General features: G+C 35.1%; 1 protein-coding gene across 7 annotated transcripts in view; it reads left to right on the plus strand.

Moving 5' to 3' along the window:
• The window catches only part of Dyrk2 (Dual-specificity tyrosine phosphorylation-regulated kinase 2), a 296,262-nt gene that overhangs the window by 74,740 nt on the left and 204,738 nt on the right, over positions 1-16,784 (plus strand). For 6 of the 7 annotated variants that reach the window (XM_067765263.1, XM_067765262.1, XM_067765261.1 and 3 more), the window contains one exon: positions 9,613-9,662. The exons of the other annotated variant lie outside the window; for it this stretch is intronic. The gene's annotated coding sequence lies outside the window, so the exon portion shown is untranslated. The remainder of the gene's footprint in view (positions 1-9,612; positions 9,663-16,784) is intronic. 7 annotated transcript variants of the gene reach the window in all.

The following is a 16,784-nucleotide window of genomic DNA, read 5'->3' on the forward strand; positions in this document are numbered from 1 at the left end:
ACCACCTTCACAATGAGGCGAGAATACTCCCCATTGGCGAGAGATATGAAATGCTGAACTACCCAGGAAACGGGGCATCCCAACAGATATCTGATTGATGAGGCTACACCTCCCAGGGGCCTAAGGGGTCATCTCCGTAAGCATTATGAGGAAATGCGGCACCTGAGAACTCAGCCATATGAAGCAAAAAGGCACAAGCAGGTCCTCAGTGATATCCACAAACAGGCGTCGGATCTCTATACCAGGAATGCCCGGCGAATCCAGTACTTAAAGAAAAAACCCAGAACTAGCAGAAGAGGAACGCACTCTCCCTAGGGAAACGCGCGTCCCTCTAGCTCAACTTCGATCGGGTACTGCAACGGTTAAACTCTTACCTATCCAGAATCAACCCGACATCAAAATGTATGTCCTGCTTGCAATGTGTCCCCACATGACACCAACCATCCCTTCCATTGTAATGTGAAACCAACGCCTCTAACACCCCTCTCACTATGATCCTCCCCTGTTGAAACAGCAAGTTTTCTTGGACTCCCGTTAGAGGACATTGATGACAATTTGTGAACGGTCGCACGTACAAGAACAACAACAACTGAACTTAATACTTATTATGTATATGGCTAATAAAAAAGTTATTAGAAAATCATATTCTCAGAGGAAGTGTAAAATAAACAAAATCACGTAAATGATAGCGAAAATTAGTTAAAACGATATTCAATATGCGAGTAAACTACAGACATATATAAACTCGTAAACATACACACATACATAAGTATGTGTATTTGTTTATGATAAATTTTGCAGTTTGTTGGAAATAATAGCTTATTCAGCTTGATAAAGTTATATACAATAAATAAATTGCGCAAAAGTAAAAATAAATAAAGAGTTACGCATAAAAAATTGCTAAACCACAATAAATTGCTACCATACATACATACATACTATGTATATGCAATATATGTACATAGGATACACAAATACATACGAACACTCGTCACTACAAATTCTCGATTCTGGCACTTATCTTTGTTAAGGCATCAATTATTTATTGAAAATTTAATATTAAAGAGAAATCGAATAACTGCGATAGCGCGTCAAATTGCCATGCTCAATTGTTGCAAAACTGACCTTCGATTTAATGTGCTAGCTCCAAAAAAAAAAATAAGGAAAAAATAGAAAATATTAAAATTAGATAAACGCAGAATGTTTAATAAGCAACAAATCAGTGAATGGCGTGTTAAGTACATTAAAAATTTTATGGCTAATAAAAGCTAAGAAATGAATAATTTAGAAGTTAGTTTGATAGAGACAAAAGGCTTGGGTTCCAAGTACTCGTGAATTTCGATGAATTTTTGAAAACAAATCGAAAAATATTCGATAACTTTTCGAAAACAAACCGGCAGCACGGCGATAAGTTCATCCCAACAAAAAATGTAGAACTTTTTGATGACAAGTAAATAACTTTTCGATAACAAATCGATAAATGTTTGATAGTATATCTACAACTTTTCGATGGGTGGTCGATAACTTTTCTACAATTATTCGATACATTTTTGGTAACAAATCATTAGATTTCCGATAGCAGATATATTAATAACTTTTTGTTTAGAACCGAAAACTTTTCTATTATAAGTTGATAGCACGACGATTACAAATTGGTAACATTCCGATAACGTATCAATGGCTTTTCGATAACAATCGATAGCATAATAATAACAAATTTATAACGTTTGAATTAGTAATCGATAATAAATAAATAACTTTTCGATAATAAAACGATAACAATTCTATTACAAGACGATACATTTTCGACAGCAAATCGATAAAACGCCGATTACAAATTGGTAACGCTCTGATAACAAATCGATGGCTTTTCGATAAAATATCGATAGCATTATAATAACAAATCTATTACTTTTCGATTAACAATCGCAAATGAATCGATTACAAAACGATAACAAAATTATAACTCTTTGATAACTCATCCACAACCTTTGTTATTGCTAGCAGATTCATAACACTTCTATAAGAAATCGATAATTCTCATTACCTCGCCTATAACACACCTCTAACTAACCCTTCCATTGTTCGGGAATGACAAAGTACTTCAACGACAAGTTGAAAACGTGAGTCGGGTAGCTTACTACCTCAACGCCAAGGTGTTACCGTCTGGGCCTGTTGATTTAGAGAACTTGGCCTCTTTAATGGCTTCTTTTATATTTCTTGGGGTAATGCTAGTAGGCAGCATATCGTTTACAAGTCCTGCCGACCAACCATCTCTTCCATTGTAATGTGGAACCAACGCCTCCAACACCCCTCTCATTATGGACCCCTGTCGAAACAGCAAGTTTCCTTGGACTCCCATTAGAGGATATTGATGACAATTTGTGATCGGTCACACCTATTGGTTGGGGCAAAGCACTGCTACAATAACAACAACTATTCTCACCAGGAGCGAAGACGTTGAAAACCGTCCTGCCCATTCATTTCACTGCGAATCTTAGCTTAGCCACCCATCAGCATGACTTCACACAAAATGCATAGTACTACCACAGCGCTAAACGCCATAAATACCCAGAAAAATTACGGACTAAACCAGCGAAAACTTCATCATAGGACTTCAATTCGCGGAAATTGAAATAGAAGGTTTACCTCTGCCCAGTTGTCTAAAAAGATGGACCGCGAGTTATGTGGGTGGTGGGCGAGCGTCGTTCAATTTAGGAACAAAGATCTTAGAGGTGGATTTAAGGTAGCAGTGTTATCGAACGACTGCTCCCTTAAATCCACATGTCTCAGAAATTGTGTCTAAAGTACAAAGCCCTCAAGTTGCTCTCAGCACTAGGGGAAAAGATAAAAAAGGCTGCTTACAACCTACAAAGCAACTGGCCTGCTGCTCATGTGCTACGCGTCCAAGAGGAGTAAGAAAACATCCACGTAAGCACAATGATGAGATCCGCCATGCTTTTGATCCAGATTAGTATAAGCAGGTCCTAAGGCTAATCCACACAGAATTGGCAAACAGCTTTGTTAAGTCGCTGCGGGTGAGCCACGTTATCAATCTCCACTGTCCAACCCTTGCAGAAGGCGAAAGTAGACTACCAAGGGGCACACGATTCACTCTGGACCAACATTGTTCTGTATGCTGTAACAGGTTAAACTCTTACTTGTCAAGAATCACTCCCCACATGTCCTACATGCGATGCGATGTGTCCCCAAACGATACCAACCATAATTTTAATTGTCGTGTGAAACCTACGTCTCTAACAACAACATTCCTATGGTAGGACCCTGTTGAAACTGCTAGCTCGCTTGGACTCCCGTTAGAGAACTTTTATGATAATTTGTGAATGTGACGAAGGACTGTTAACACAGCAAGAGCAACAACTAATCATTCAATATGAATCAATAAAAAATAAGCAGACCTTCACCTATCAGGATAGTTGTAAAATTAACGTACCTTTGTTATGAAACATTGTTAATTTAAAATTTAATACTTTGTACAAATAGAAAAATTAATTGAGGAAATTTCGATTTAAATTGAGTTGTGCTCATACAACTCAATTTAGCTTACACAATAGTAATTTCATAGCTGGTTGGCTCATCACTACATCAACAACATACCTTTTTCCAGACTGTCAAAATGTGCGTGTTGGTATTTGGCGAATGGAATGGAGTGAAAACAAAACATAAACCTTTGAAATTTTTGTGTCTTGTAAGAAAATGTGTTCAATGTTTTGGTTTCATTTGAGTTTGCCATCTTCTTTTGACGATCCCTACTCCAGTGAAATGAAAAAAAAAAAAATCAGCGGATGAGATGAGCCAACCAAATAGTTGAGCCATGCATAACTGACGTTTAAATCTACTCAATAAACACACTTTACAAGGATGCATTTGCAGTTTGAAACAATTTATTGCGGAATTTTTTTTTAAATTGGCAATTTATTATATGTGACCTGGCCTATGAAAAGGTGGCTTATGACTCAAAAAAGAAACAGCTGTTAAAGATAAACAATGCATTTCTTCAGTTTCTTAGTAGTTTTTCTTTTTCATTATTTTTTGAGTCATAAGCCACCTTTTCATAGGCCGGGTCACATATGATAAATTGTGTAATAAATTGCCCAAATGGTATAAATTGCCAATTTGGTGTGTGTTTGTACATAATATAAAGATAAATAAAACAATAATTACTTCACTTACCAATACCAAAGGACACAGCAGATTAATTAAAATGGCGATTTGCTTAGAATAAGCATAAGTCAATCAGTAGAGGACCGTGAGTATGCCACATGATGTAAAATACCTAAAAACGAGTAAGAATACCTATTAATATGAAGTATGTCAGCTACTTTTATCGCCTCATTGAAGAGCATCTATAAAACATTTATGGTGAATTTTAAATGACCTTCATGCCATTTGAGGCAGGGACGTTACTAACAAATAACAACAAATTAAACTAGAAATAATTAAGAAACCAGTAGCGACTTAAAATTTAATATCTAAAGAACACAGAGCCCTTAAAAAATAACTAGCTTCCTATATAAAAAGGTCTTAGATATTTGAGTAAACTTCACAGTACAAAACAAAAAACGATTAGAGACTGTTGAAATCAAATACGGTTTTAAGTCTATTTTTGACAACGCATAGAAATACTTTAATTCTAAGATTTGCAGTGCTGTTATACTATGTTCAAACAGAAAAATAAATTGAGGAAATTTCGATTTGAATTGAGTGCTGTTCATACAACTCGATTTAGCTTACACAATAGTAATTTGATAGCTGGTTGGCTCATCTCTACAGCAAGAACATACCTTTGTTCAGACTGTCAAAATGTGCGTGTTGGTATTAGGCGAATGAAATGGAATGAAAATATAAAACTTTGAAATTTTTGTGTGTTGTAAGAAAATGTGTTCAATGTTTTGGTTTCATTTTGAGTTTGCCATCTTCTTTTGACAATCCCTACTCCAGTGAAATGAAAGACATAAAATCAGCTGATGAGATGAGCCAACCATATAGTTCAGCCGTGCGTAGCTGACGTTTAAATATACTCAATAAACACACTTTACAATGTTGCATTTGCAGTTTGAAACAATTTATTACGCAATTTTTTTTAAATTGGCAATTTATTATTACAATTTATTATATGACAAATTGCGTAATAAATTGCCCAAATAGTATAAATTGCCAATTTGGTGTGTGATTGAACCTAGTATTAGGGTTATTAAATATAGTCGCAATACTGTTAAAATGATCCAGAAGTTGTACCGAAATGACAAATAAAAAAATTCATAATTGATCATGAAATTGTTCCAAATTGGTACAAAAAAAGTCTCAAAATGATTCCGATCGAAGTCATGCTATAACAGTCTTAAAATGGTTTCGAAAAAGGCTTCAAATGATCCAAGAATAGTCTAAAAGTGATACTGAATTTGCCCTTAAATTAGATTAAATTATATAAATTATCCTTACAATAATCTCGAAGTGTTTCTGAAGTCATCCCGAAATACTCATCAAACAGGCCTGAGTTAGTCCCAAAATCGTAAAAAGAACACGACGCAATTCACCCTCCTCAAAATTTGTTCGACGTCACGAAATTTGTGCCCGTCAATCTGTCAAGGCCGTCAATCCTTACCCAATATGAAAAAAGATCGGCAAATTTATTACATTTTATAAGTATTTTATAACAAGAGAGACTCATATTGCTATACACAATTTTTCTCTGTTATTGATATTAGAGAAAAACTACAAAATTTGCTCACGGCGAAGGTTACTAGAACAATTTTCTGAGCTTCGTTTCTTCTAATTTTAATAACAATAATAAAAATTGTGTATAGCAGCCTGCCTCGCTTATCAATTACATTTAAATAATATTGATATAATGATGAACAGTGGAAGCATAACTATAAAATCCATTGTCACTGATCAAGTTCTGTTGAACGAACCTAAAAATATTCCACAAAATTGGGAATTAAAAACATAGAGCATATATGTACCAAACTGTGTATAAAAAGAAAAACAGCAACAAAAAGGCAATACATAGAGATACATTACAAAGCGTGCAGTGGAGCAATCAAATAGCTGAGTGAATAAGGGGTATCTGCTAGAATGAATACAGGTGATTTGGAGTTCAAAATTCAGCACCCGTAAAGCTACTTAGCTGATGATGAAGTGATATTCAGAAACATGTCCAAGTAACCTTCGCCGTGCACAAATTTTGTAATTTTTCTCTAATATCAATAAAAATAATTGCATTTTGTTGCACTTACTGTATTTTATTTAAAAAAAAACGGATAACAATGCAAATGTTTTTCAATATATCTTCATGCTTCAAGTACGTTGATATATTTTTTTTTATTTCCTTTTCCAATTCAACATTTCTACAAAATACTGAAAATACACTTTGCTGTCTCATTTTGTTTCCTGTGCTATTCTTAGCTAATAGTTCAATAAACTTTTGGGTGAATGTGACACTCACCACTAACCACTTACAAGCAAGTTTTTTTGTGTGCCAAAGCAAGCAGAGATACCTTTGCACTTGTCAACGACCGCTGCAATGAACTTTTTTTCACAGTACGTTGTAAGAGTATCGGAATTATTTTCAAAGAGAATGAGTATTTGAAAATGACACTGCAGTTGACCTATGAATATGCATGAAAACTACGCTGAGTAAAGGGTGTTTGAAGTGAGTGCTAAGCTCACTTCAGCGGCAACAAAGTCAATTCAAATTACCTCAAAGGGTTGAGGTGACTTTATTGGATTCGTTAGATATACATATAGTGCACATACATTCCTGCATATTTACAACTCAAATTATACCTGCACTATTTATGACATAAATGCACAGCAATAGAAATTTTGCTTAGCAACAGCAATCGTACTATATTATTAGGTAGATAAATATAAAATTTTAATTTTTATGTACAGAAGCTTAGTTGTGGTTCTTGGTTGTATTTTTAGAATTGGCTACTAAGAGTAAAACCACAAATATGCGGTACGTGTGTTGCAGGAAAAGAAGGGTGAGGTGTGCATGTGCGTTATCCAGAGAGCTGACGTGTGCATGCGTTAAGCGAGTAGGTGGACATGAGTGTGTTTATATCAGTAGCGCACAAAGCCGTCAGAGCTTCGAATATAAACCCAACTTTTTTTTGGAGTAGTATGTATTTACATGAAGAAGGTGTGAGCATAGAACTCACGCATGAGATGTTTACTGCTTGAAGTACAAGCTACAACTAATTGACGGCTTGCTTTACTGACCCTCTGTCGCAGCGCTCATACGGCATGTAGTTGAACGCCGAATAGTTTTTCGAAGCGTTACGAAGCTCTCGAGTGCACGACTGGTTTATAAGCAAATACAATAATAGTTGTGTAAATTAATGGGAGGGTTTTATTTGATGCTAGTAGCATACTCAACATTTGTTTGAACTGTGCAGTTTTTTCGATTTTATTTCCTAGTTAAAATTTTTATTTTCTTTTTCTGAAATTGACTAAAAGTGGAAATCGATCGTTTTTGATATAGAACACATTTTATTTTCATACATTGAATCATATCATTCTACAGCGAAACAGCGCCTTTCAGGAAAGTCCTAGCTTTGGGGATATATGTATAGTCCAGAGGCGGGAAATGGTCACGTAGTAGAGAAGTCCTTTGGAGCACTTTCCGGCACACGTTTCCCAAAGCGAGACACTGCAGAAAACACAGTAGACAACACTTATACTTCGATCACTGAGCAGGCAGTTCCTTTTCTTGATAACTGTTACCACGATCGAATGGGCTTTGAAAACTTTTTTACGTTTGAATTGCCGGCCCCAGATGACATATTCCCTGTCATGCTACAAATCTCGAGTAAAGGGTTCACGGCTCCTACCAAATGCATCCAATGTATCTCAAAGTCTACAGGCCAATTAGCTTAACTACATTTCTGCTCAATATGTACATATATCTAAAGTCCAACGAGGATACAAATCCAAAACTCAACATGCGTTGTTGGTTGTCGCAAGAGTGCTCATATGTGTACGCCAAAAGCAAGTTGTTAGACACGACACTGCATAGGATGGTTATAAACATAGAGAATATAAGGAGTACTCCTTAGGAGTCTCCTAAGACATTGCCGAGGCTTTCAACAATGTCTCTAAACAGGCGATCACGGAGGTTCTTAAGTACATTGAAGCACATCCAGCCATAACCAGATGGATCGGCTGGGTGTTAAATTGCAGGAATATTACTTAAAAATGGGGGTTTTCTTAGGCCAGGAAATCAGCAGACAGGGGCACCTATGCAGAAAGGTGTTCTGCGCAAAAATACTCGGGTGAGTGTTGTTGTGCAGAGATATCTAAAATAAGAGAACAGTACTGAAGACCTCTGCTATGAACGCTGGTCATCAAACAACTGCTCAGCCCGTTTGAAGTGCGACCCGTCAAACTTATGGCGTATGCAGCTGACGTTGAAGTTGTGATAACTGGAAAATGCCTCCAAAAATTAACTCTTTGATGCGCTTTGGAATATACATACCAATGTCGGATTGAGCGCAGGTTAAACCTTGTAGCAAATATCTAGGAATCATTCTAGACAGTAAGTTGTCGCGGAAGCTTAAAGCGGAGCAGAGAGTGAAGCAGACTTCGACTGCGCATTAAACATGTAAAAGAATGCTGGGGTATACGTGTGGTCTATCCCCCACTCTCTTGTATTGGATATTTACAGCGATTGTAATTATTTAATAACATATGTCCTGTTTTTTGATAGGCTTTTTCAGTTTGGTCGTTAAACAAACTTCGAGTAACACTATGGACTCATTCAGTATATATGAGGTCCTCGTGTCCCGGTTAGTTCAACCTAACCTAACCTGTCGGAAGAATTCAGAATTCAGCTTCGTTTCTACGTTGTTCGCTTCGTGTTGGAATGGCCCCTGTAATATGTATATGTATGTTTCTAATAACTTCTTCAGCTGTGATTTCGCCTAATTGCTTAAGCTGATAGATAGACAAATTAACAATGAAGAACAAACGTAATGTTATGAGGCATCAAACAAAGATGAGGAAGAAAAAAATCATGTAATTTGTCATAACTTTAAAATTAATTTTAATTTGTCTCGGAAATGTCTTAGCCCATGTTTCGATAAGCTTTTTGTGCTTAAATTTGAAAATTAAATTTTATGGTTTTGCTTTTTAATTTGAATTATCGCTTTTGGCAGATTTTGTTTAATTTTTGACATTTATTCTTAAACCTCTAATTTTGCCTTAGTCACCTTTGAGACCTGGCACTCCTATAGTGCACAGACAGCATTTTTTTTGCAGGCATTTAGCACTCCTTACTAAATAATTTGAAAAAGAAACAAAACGCTCGTCTGCGTCATTTAGCAAGGTTATCAAGTTCTGCCAACAATCACTTTGCATGCCAAGCATCAGTAGCTGAAGTTTCCACTTAGCGGTATTATTGCGGTTACATAACTGGTTATTTAACTAACTCATTTACTACTAATCTCGAATGGCAATAGTAAAGCACATAATAAATATTGTTAGCTATAATTATGTCATATTATTGTTATTACCATAATTATTATTATAAATATTGTTTGCTCAAAAGATTATTTTCTAAATGCAATTTTTTTTCTCTCTTTACAGCACTTTTTTGCATAATTTTCAGAAGAAGAATAAAAAAGTCGTATATTGAGGTAAGTTAAGGGTAAATTTTGAAAAATGTCTAATTTTTATGTGGGACAAGACGATTTGATTAGTCACTGACTTTCAAATTCAGACCAGGGTATGTGGTATAAATTTTCTACGATTAATTGTACTTGAATGTTACAAGAACTCAAGTTCAGCCTTTACAGCCGCGTAAAGAAAAATAGCAATGCCAATTCTTTTAAAATTTCGCCAATAAAATTCTTCTTTTTTATATTTTCGATATTCTAATTAAACATTCCTAAGAATTTCGTAGCTGTGGCTATGTAAACGAATCTCGAAAACGTATCCGAAAAAGTTCGAAAATTTCGAACTTTTTATTTGGATTTCTCAATTTTTTATTTTTTTTTGTTTTGAGTGTGCAGTTTTGTAGCTCAACCAATTTTAATTCAACAAGGTTATAGTTTTAAGTCCCTCAAAGTACGCATTGATTTTTGACAATTTTTTTTCGAAGGGTTTGGAGTTCTCTGAACGTTTTGAGTTTGCAGTTTTGTAGCGCCACCAATTTTAGTTCAACAAAGTACAAATTTGGGCCTTTAAAAATTCGCGTGATTTTTGAAATTCTTTTTCTGCAGGTTGTTTTAGATTTTCTATCATACAAAGTGTCTGCATTACTTTTTATATAGAAGAAAATCTAAATCAAACTTTTTATTTGGAGTTCTCTGAATATTTCGAGAAAGCAGTTTCCTAGTTCAATTAATTTTATTCTTTTTTTATTTTCGATATTTCAAGTAAGCATTTGTATGAATTTTGTAGTCGAAACTATGCAAACCAATCTCGAAAAAGTTCGAAAATTCGAGAAAAATTTTCGACAATCTCGAATTTTTTAGTTGGAGTTCTCTGATTTTTCTTCCATATAAAAGTAATTTCCACACTTTGTATGATAGAAAATCTAAAACAGTCTTCAGAAAAAAAATGTCAAAAATCACGCGTATTTTTAAAGGCCCAAAACTTGTACCTCGTTGAACTAAAATTGATTGAGCTACGAAACTTCGTATTCAAAAAAGTTCTGAGAACTCGAAATAAAAAGTTCGAGATTGGTATGTATAGTTTTGAATACAAAATTCATAGCAATGCTTACTTAAAATATCGAAAATAAAAAGAACTAAAGGTAATTGACCTAAAAAAACGGCATTCTCGAAAATTTCAGAGAACTCCAAATAAAAAGTTCGATTTAGATTTTCGTCTATATAAAAAGTAATGCTCACACTTTGTATGATAGAAAATCTAAAACAACCCAAAAAAAAAAAAAATTTGTATGTTAAAAATCACGAGAATTTTTAAATGCCCAAAACTTGTACTTTGTTGAACTAAAATTGATTGAGCTAAAAAACTGCTTACTAAAAAAAGTTCCGAGAACTCCAAATAAAAAGTTCGAAATTTTCGAAAAAATTTCTCGAATTTTCGAAATTTTGAGAAAACGTTTTTGAGATCGGTCTCTACAGTTTTAGGTGTGAAATTCATAAAAGTATTTTCTTAAAATATCTAAAATAGTCAATTGACGAAATTCAAAAAAAAAAAAATTTTTGCTATGCAATTCTTTCGAGTTCGAAACTTTTCTCAAATTTTCGAAACATTTTTTGAGATCTTTTATGAGATCGATATCGAGTTGCATTTTTTTTTTGTAAATTAGAACAACCAAAGCGATCATAAATTATAAAAAAGTTTGCATTTTAGTTTTTTTTTTCAGTTTTTTTTTTAGTTTCTTTTTTGCTACCTTCCTTAACAAATTTTACACATATTACTTTTCTCTTTTAACCCTTTCGCGGTTTCAAGTCAATTTTATGGCTTCCCTTTAAATACTTTGAAAAAGTGTTGAATGCATATAACTCAACCTTGAGTCCCCCAACATTAGCAAGGCTCATTAACTACTCAAGTGAAATTAATCTTAAAATGCCTTTAAACATTTTTTTTTTGTTACAAAAGAAAAATAAACAGCCAAGCAACAATGTAAATAAAGGCGTTCAAAAAAATAATAGCAACAATTTAACAAACAAAAAAAAATTAAAACGAAGAAAGCTGCAGACGCGCGCGAACAAAAAGCGCAAAACAAAAAGGTTGCTATCATAAAGAAAAGTTCAGTTGGTGCGCAGGTGAAATGGTTTTTATAACAGTATTAATTAAAAACTGTGTAGAACTTTCTTTGCAATTACGTCTTAAGAAACTGAGTTGAGGCTAAGGAAAATTGAACATGAAAGTTAACTCAGTGAAATGTGTAGCGATGAATGCAGCGCTGAAATTTGGGAATGTTAGCGGAATTTTTTTTTAAATTAAAAAAAAAAAACAACTAAATTTAATTTAACTAACTATATAAACAGTGCACAAAAAAGTTTGCCAGTTCTCTACTGTACAACTAATATAACAGCAAATAATATTTTTAATTCTAATCATACTTTTTGGGTGCACTCATTTGACACCATTTTCTTAATTGAGCTAATGTCATTGAACTTGTGATTGACTTGTTCCCATTTCATAATTTTTTAATAATTATACAAATACACACTCAACATTTGACGTAATTTTATAAATTTTGAACTATTAATACATAAAAACCGCTATATTAACTGTATATATTTTTCGGAGCAGTGAATTGTCCCAAAGAGAGTTTTTTTTTACGAATTTCATAGCCAGCGCGAACACGCCTGATTACGTTCACGACGGCGGCTGCAAAGCGACATTTGGGGTATTCCATTGACTCGACTTCGACTCAAACATTACATTTATTTCTCTTTAACTATTAATTATTAATCAAGTAGTCAAAGCTTGGCTATTGTCAACTACAGACGGCAACTTTGCAATTGCCTGGGAACAAAATAGATAATGAACGAATGGTTTGGTTTTCTTTCTTATAAATTTCGATGTTAAATCACAATGATATTTCTTTAACAAATGTAATTAAATAATTAATATTAAATTCTTAAATACGTGTATAATTTATTCGGCTATTCGACACTATGGTTAACGTCAAGCGTTGTTTTTTTGTGGATGTGGTCAGTTTACATCCAGTGTTGAAAAGGAACCTAGCAATTTCTAAGCTGGGTGGTGGGAGCAACCAATCTCTGAACATATAAGAATACAAAAAATTGAAGCTTAGCCCCAGCTATATGTTGTCCAAGTGGTGGTAAACGAGATGTCTCAATCGTGAGCGCCATCATCATCATTAATTGGTGCTTAACACCTAGGCGTATTCACCTCATTTACGAAAAACCCTTGATTTCCTCTTTATCCAATTAAGAAAAGGCATATGTATAAATATCATTTGCATAGGCCAGGAATTGTACGCTCTCAAAATAGTTTGTACCAGCATTAGGTTACAGAAGTCGCACGAAAGTGTGTCGCCTTGTCTGAAGCCTCTTTTGTTTTCGAATGGTTCGCAGATGTCCTTCCTAATTCGTATTAGAACCTTATACGTACTATTATGTAGGCTGAAACGGTAGTTTCCGGGATTTGTGGGATCGGCTAGCTTGTAGATTTAACAGAGCGCACTTAAATTTAAATCCGGAAGCATACTTTTTATCAGCTGCTCGTGTCCGGGTTTGAACAGCTCGGCGGGTAGTATATTGTTAGCCGGCGCATTATTATCCTTTGGCGTGAATATTGCTAGTCTCACTTCATAACAGCCGGGTGGCGGAATGTATATTCCGTTATCAATGATTGGGTTTTTGAACTCGTCTTGGTCCTGTCTGTTTAGCAATAAGGATAAGTACTCCCTCCGCTGCCTACTCATATTATTAACGCCGGTTATCAAATCGCCGTTACTATTCCTACAGGAATCTGCCCCGGCCTCATCTCAAATGATCGTTTCTACCGCTTCGTCACGTGGGTACATCGAACATTTGTTAACTTAAGAAAAGCTAACTAACTAGGCTTCAAAAAATTTACAGACCAGGCTAAGCATTCGACTGATGTCCAACCCTCTTAAGTGGCTCTGCTCGTCTCATACCAGCCGATTAATAACGGGAATATGCTAATTAGGGAGAATCACATCCCTTCGCCAATGGAGAAAACACTTGAAAGCATCAAACTTTTCGTTTTAATTTCTATGTATCGCAAATTTCTTGGGTTTGACTTTGGATAGTAGTCTTAACTTCCAATCAAATACAACCGTAACCTCTGAAATCGCTTGTTGGAAGCAAGCGTCGCAGCTTGGTAGCCTATGGCTTAGGAACCTTGCACTTCACAGACCACCAAAGAGCGTAAGGAAATACTGTACGAGTCGATTTTGATATTGTCACATACGACCTCTATGGGTTAAACAGCGGTACCTCCAGGATGTTAAGCGCCTCTGTTCTATTGTAATGTGGGACCATTGCTCCTTTAATGTACGCATGCACCCAATGCTTCCCTTTCTTTTAACAGCTCGTACTTTGACGATTGTTTATCGCATTGTTTGTGGATCCGTAAGCGTATCTTCATCGCCACTTATGAATATACGGGTACGATACGACTATGACCCAACTTGTCTGCGGAGGGTCTAAATCTTTAAAATTCTGCTCCAGCGAACAAGATATGAAATATACCATATTTTGAAACAAATACAAACAGTCGAATATGTAAAACTTGTATGAAGAAAAAATAAATAAAAAGATAATAAAAAAATTTTAAGGACTACCTTTATATAAACCAAAAAATAGAAGGCAATTTTTCCTTTAATACAGACATAGTTTTGTTGAATTTTGACTAAAAAACTTTAACAATAGCCCTTGTAAAATAATTTTGGGATTTAAAATTATAAAGGTAGAGCGCGTGTTAAAATTTAAATAATCAATTAGTTAATCCCAAGTAAAGAAAGAGTGCGCTCCACCTTTGTAGTTTGAAATCCCAAAATTCTTTTAGAAGAGCTATTGTTAAAGTTTTTTAGTCAAAATTCAACAAGACTATGTATTAAAGGAAAAACTGCCTTCAATTTTTTGGTCCATTTATATAAAGGTAGTCCTTAAAATTTTTTTATCATCTTTTATTTTCAATTTTTTATTACTCCGTACACAAAGGCAATTGCAACTTTAATTAGTAATTTAAGTAATTCCTAAGTGAAAATTCTTATATTTATTTATTTGTTCAAAATAGCAAGATTTAACAGAATTAGTGGAATTTTCGCTGACAACACTGGCGAAAACAACAGAATTCCACCTCCTATCATAACAAGAGAATTCCACCTCGTTTGTCAGCTACCTTATTTGCACAGCTGAAAATAGTGGTGAAATTCGCATACGCCTGAAAGTCTAAAAGAATCGTGGTGAAAGTCGCGTACGCCTAAAAGTATGCAAGGACGTGCATTGAGTAGGGACTTCAACGAGGTGTAATTCTACAACGCCTGCAACACTCAGGTTCGACTTGGGCGTTACGTAGCTCAAATTTTTTGATCAAACATTGCACTGTCATCGAGTTTTAAACCATATTTCAGGTTTCAAGTCTTTAGATATCCAGGAAGTAAGTTAAAAGTCGATTGCAAGATTCCCAATTTAAAACTAGTATTCTCAATATCTCGATCCATGCGCCACCTAGCGGAATTTTTTTGATATAATATTGCATTGTCACCGGGTTCTGACTTACGGCCCAAGTTTCATGTCTCTAGCTCATCGGGAAGTTACTCGAAAATCGATCACAAGATTCCCTCCGTTTTTAAAGGAGTTGCAGTTATCTTGACTAGCGCGCCACCTAGCGGAACTTTGTTTTCTATAAGTTGTATTCTCACCAGGCCTCTAACCAAGTGCCAAGTTTCAAGTCTCTAGGTAACCGGGATGTTAGTTAAAAATGGATTAAAAGATTCCCAAATTAAAATTTGTTTTCTTACTATCTCGATTCGCGTGCCACCTAGCCAATTTTCTTTTGATGAAATGTTGCATTGTGACCGTGTTCTGACCCACGGCCCAAGTTTCAAGTCTCTAGCTCACCGGCAAGTTACTCAAAAATCGATCGCAAGATTCCCCTCATTTTTCAGGGATTTGTAGTTATCTCAATTAGCACGCCACCTAGCGGAACTTTGTTTTCTACAAATTGTATTGTCACCGGGTCTCGAACTATGTGCTAAACTACAAGTCTCTAGGTAACCGGGAAGTTAGTTAAAAATGGATTGAAAGATTCCCAAATTAAAAATATTTTTCCTAATATATCGATCCATGCGCCACCTAGCAGAATTTTTTTGATAAAATATTGCATTTTCACCGGGTTCTGACCCACGGCCCAAGTTTCAAGTCTCTAGCTAATCGGCAAGTTACTCGTTTTTCAGGGATTTGTAGTTATCTCAATTAGCACGCCACCTAGCGGAACTTTGTTTTCTATAAATTATATTGTCACCGGGTCTCGAATTATGTGCTAAATAACAAGTCCCTAGGTAACCGGGAAGTTAGTTAAAAATTGATAGAAAGATTCCCAAATTAAAATTAGTTTTCCTAATATCTCGATCAATGCGCCACCTAGCGGAATTTTTTTGATAAAGTATTGCATTGTCACCGGGTTCTGACTTACGGCTCAAGCTTCATATCTCCAGCTCACCGGGAAGTTACTCAAAAATCGATTGCAACAATCCCTGCGTTTTTTCAGGGATTTTCAGGGATATTGTAAAATTAATTTTCTGTATATCTCGATCCGTACTCCACCTAGCGAATTTTTTTTCACTTGTAATGTCTCTGAGATCTGAACTATGTTCTATGTATCAAGTGTCTAGCTCAACGGGAAGTTACCCAAAAAGACTTCCGTGGATCAAAAATTCGTATGGAAATGAGTGGACAAACATGAAAGCGACTTAATATAAAGGTAAAGATAAAAAAATGCACTGACTAAACAAAAAAAATGGTATGAAAACAAAGTTAAGAACAAAAATATTGTACAAAACAGCAAAAAATAAACAATGAATTTTAACGGCTTATAACCATAGATAGCTCAAAGCCGGCAGGCAAATTAGCAGCGAGTGGCTGATGAAGCCGGCTAATGTTTCTTAGCTATTGAATCATAACGTACTACGTGTAGGCGGACACGTAGAATTTCATTTGCGACAGATCATTTTAATTTTTATACTCAGTTGAGCAGAGCTCACAGAGTATAATAACTTTGATTGGATAACGGTTGGTTGTACAGGTATAAAGGAATCGAGATAGATATAGACTTCCATA

Source organism: Eurosta solidaginis, chromosome 2 (assembly GCF_040869045.1).
Source record: "Eurosta solidaginis isolate ZX-2024a chromosome 2, ASM4086904v1, whole genome shotgun sequence".
In the NCBI taxonomy this organism is placed as follows: domain Eukaryota; kingdom Metazoa; phylum Arthropoda; class Insecta; order Diptera; family Tephritidae; genus Eurosta; species Eurosta solidaginis.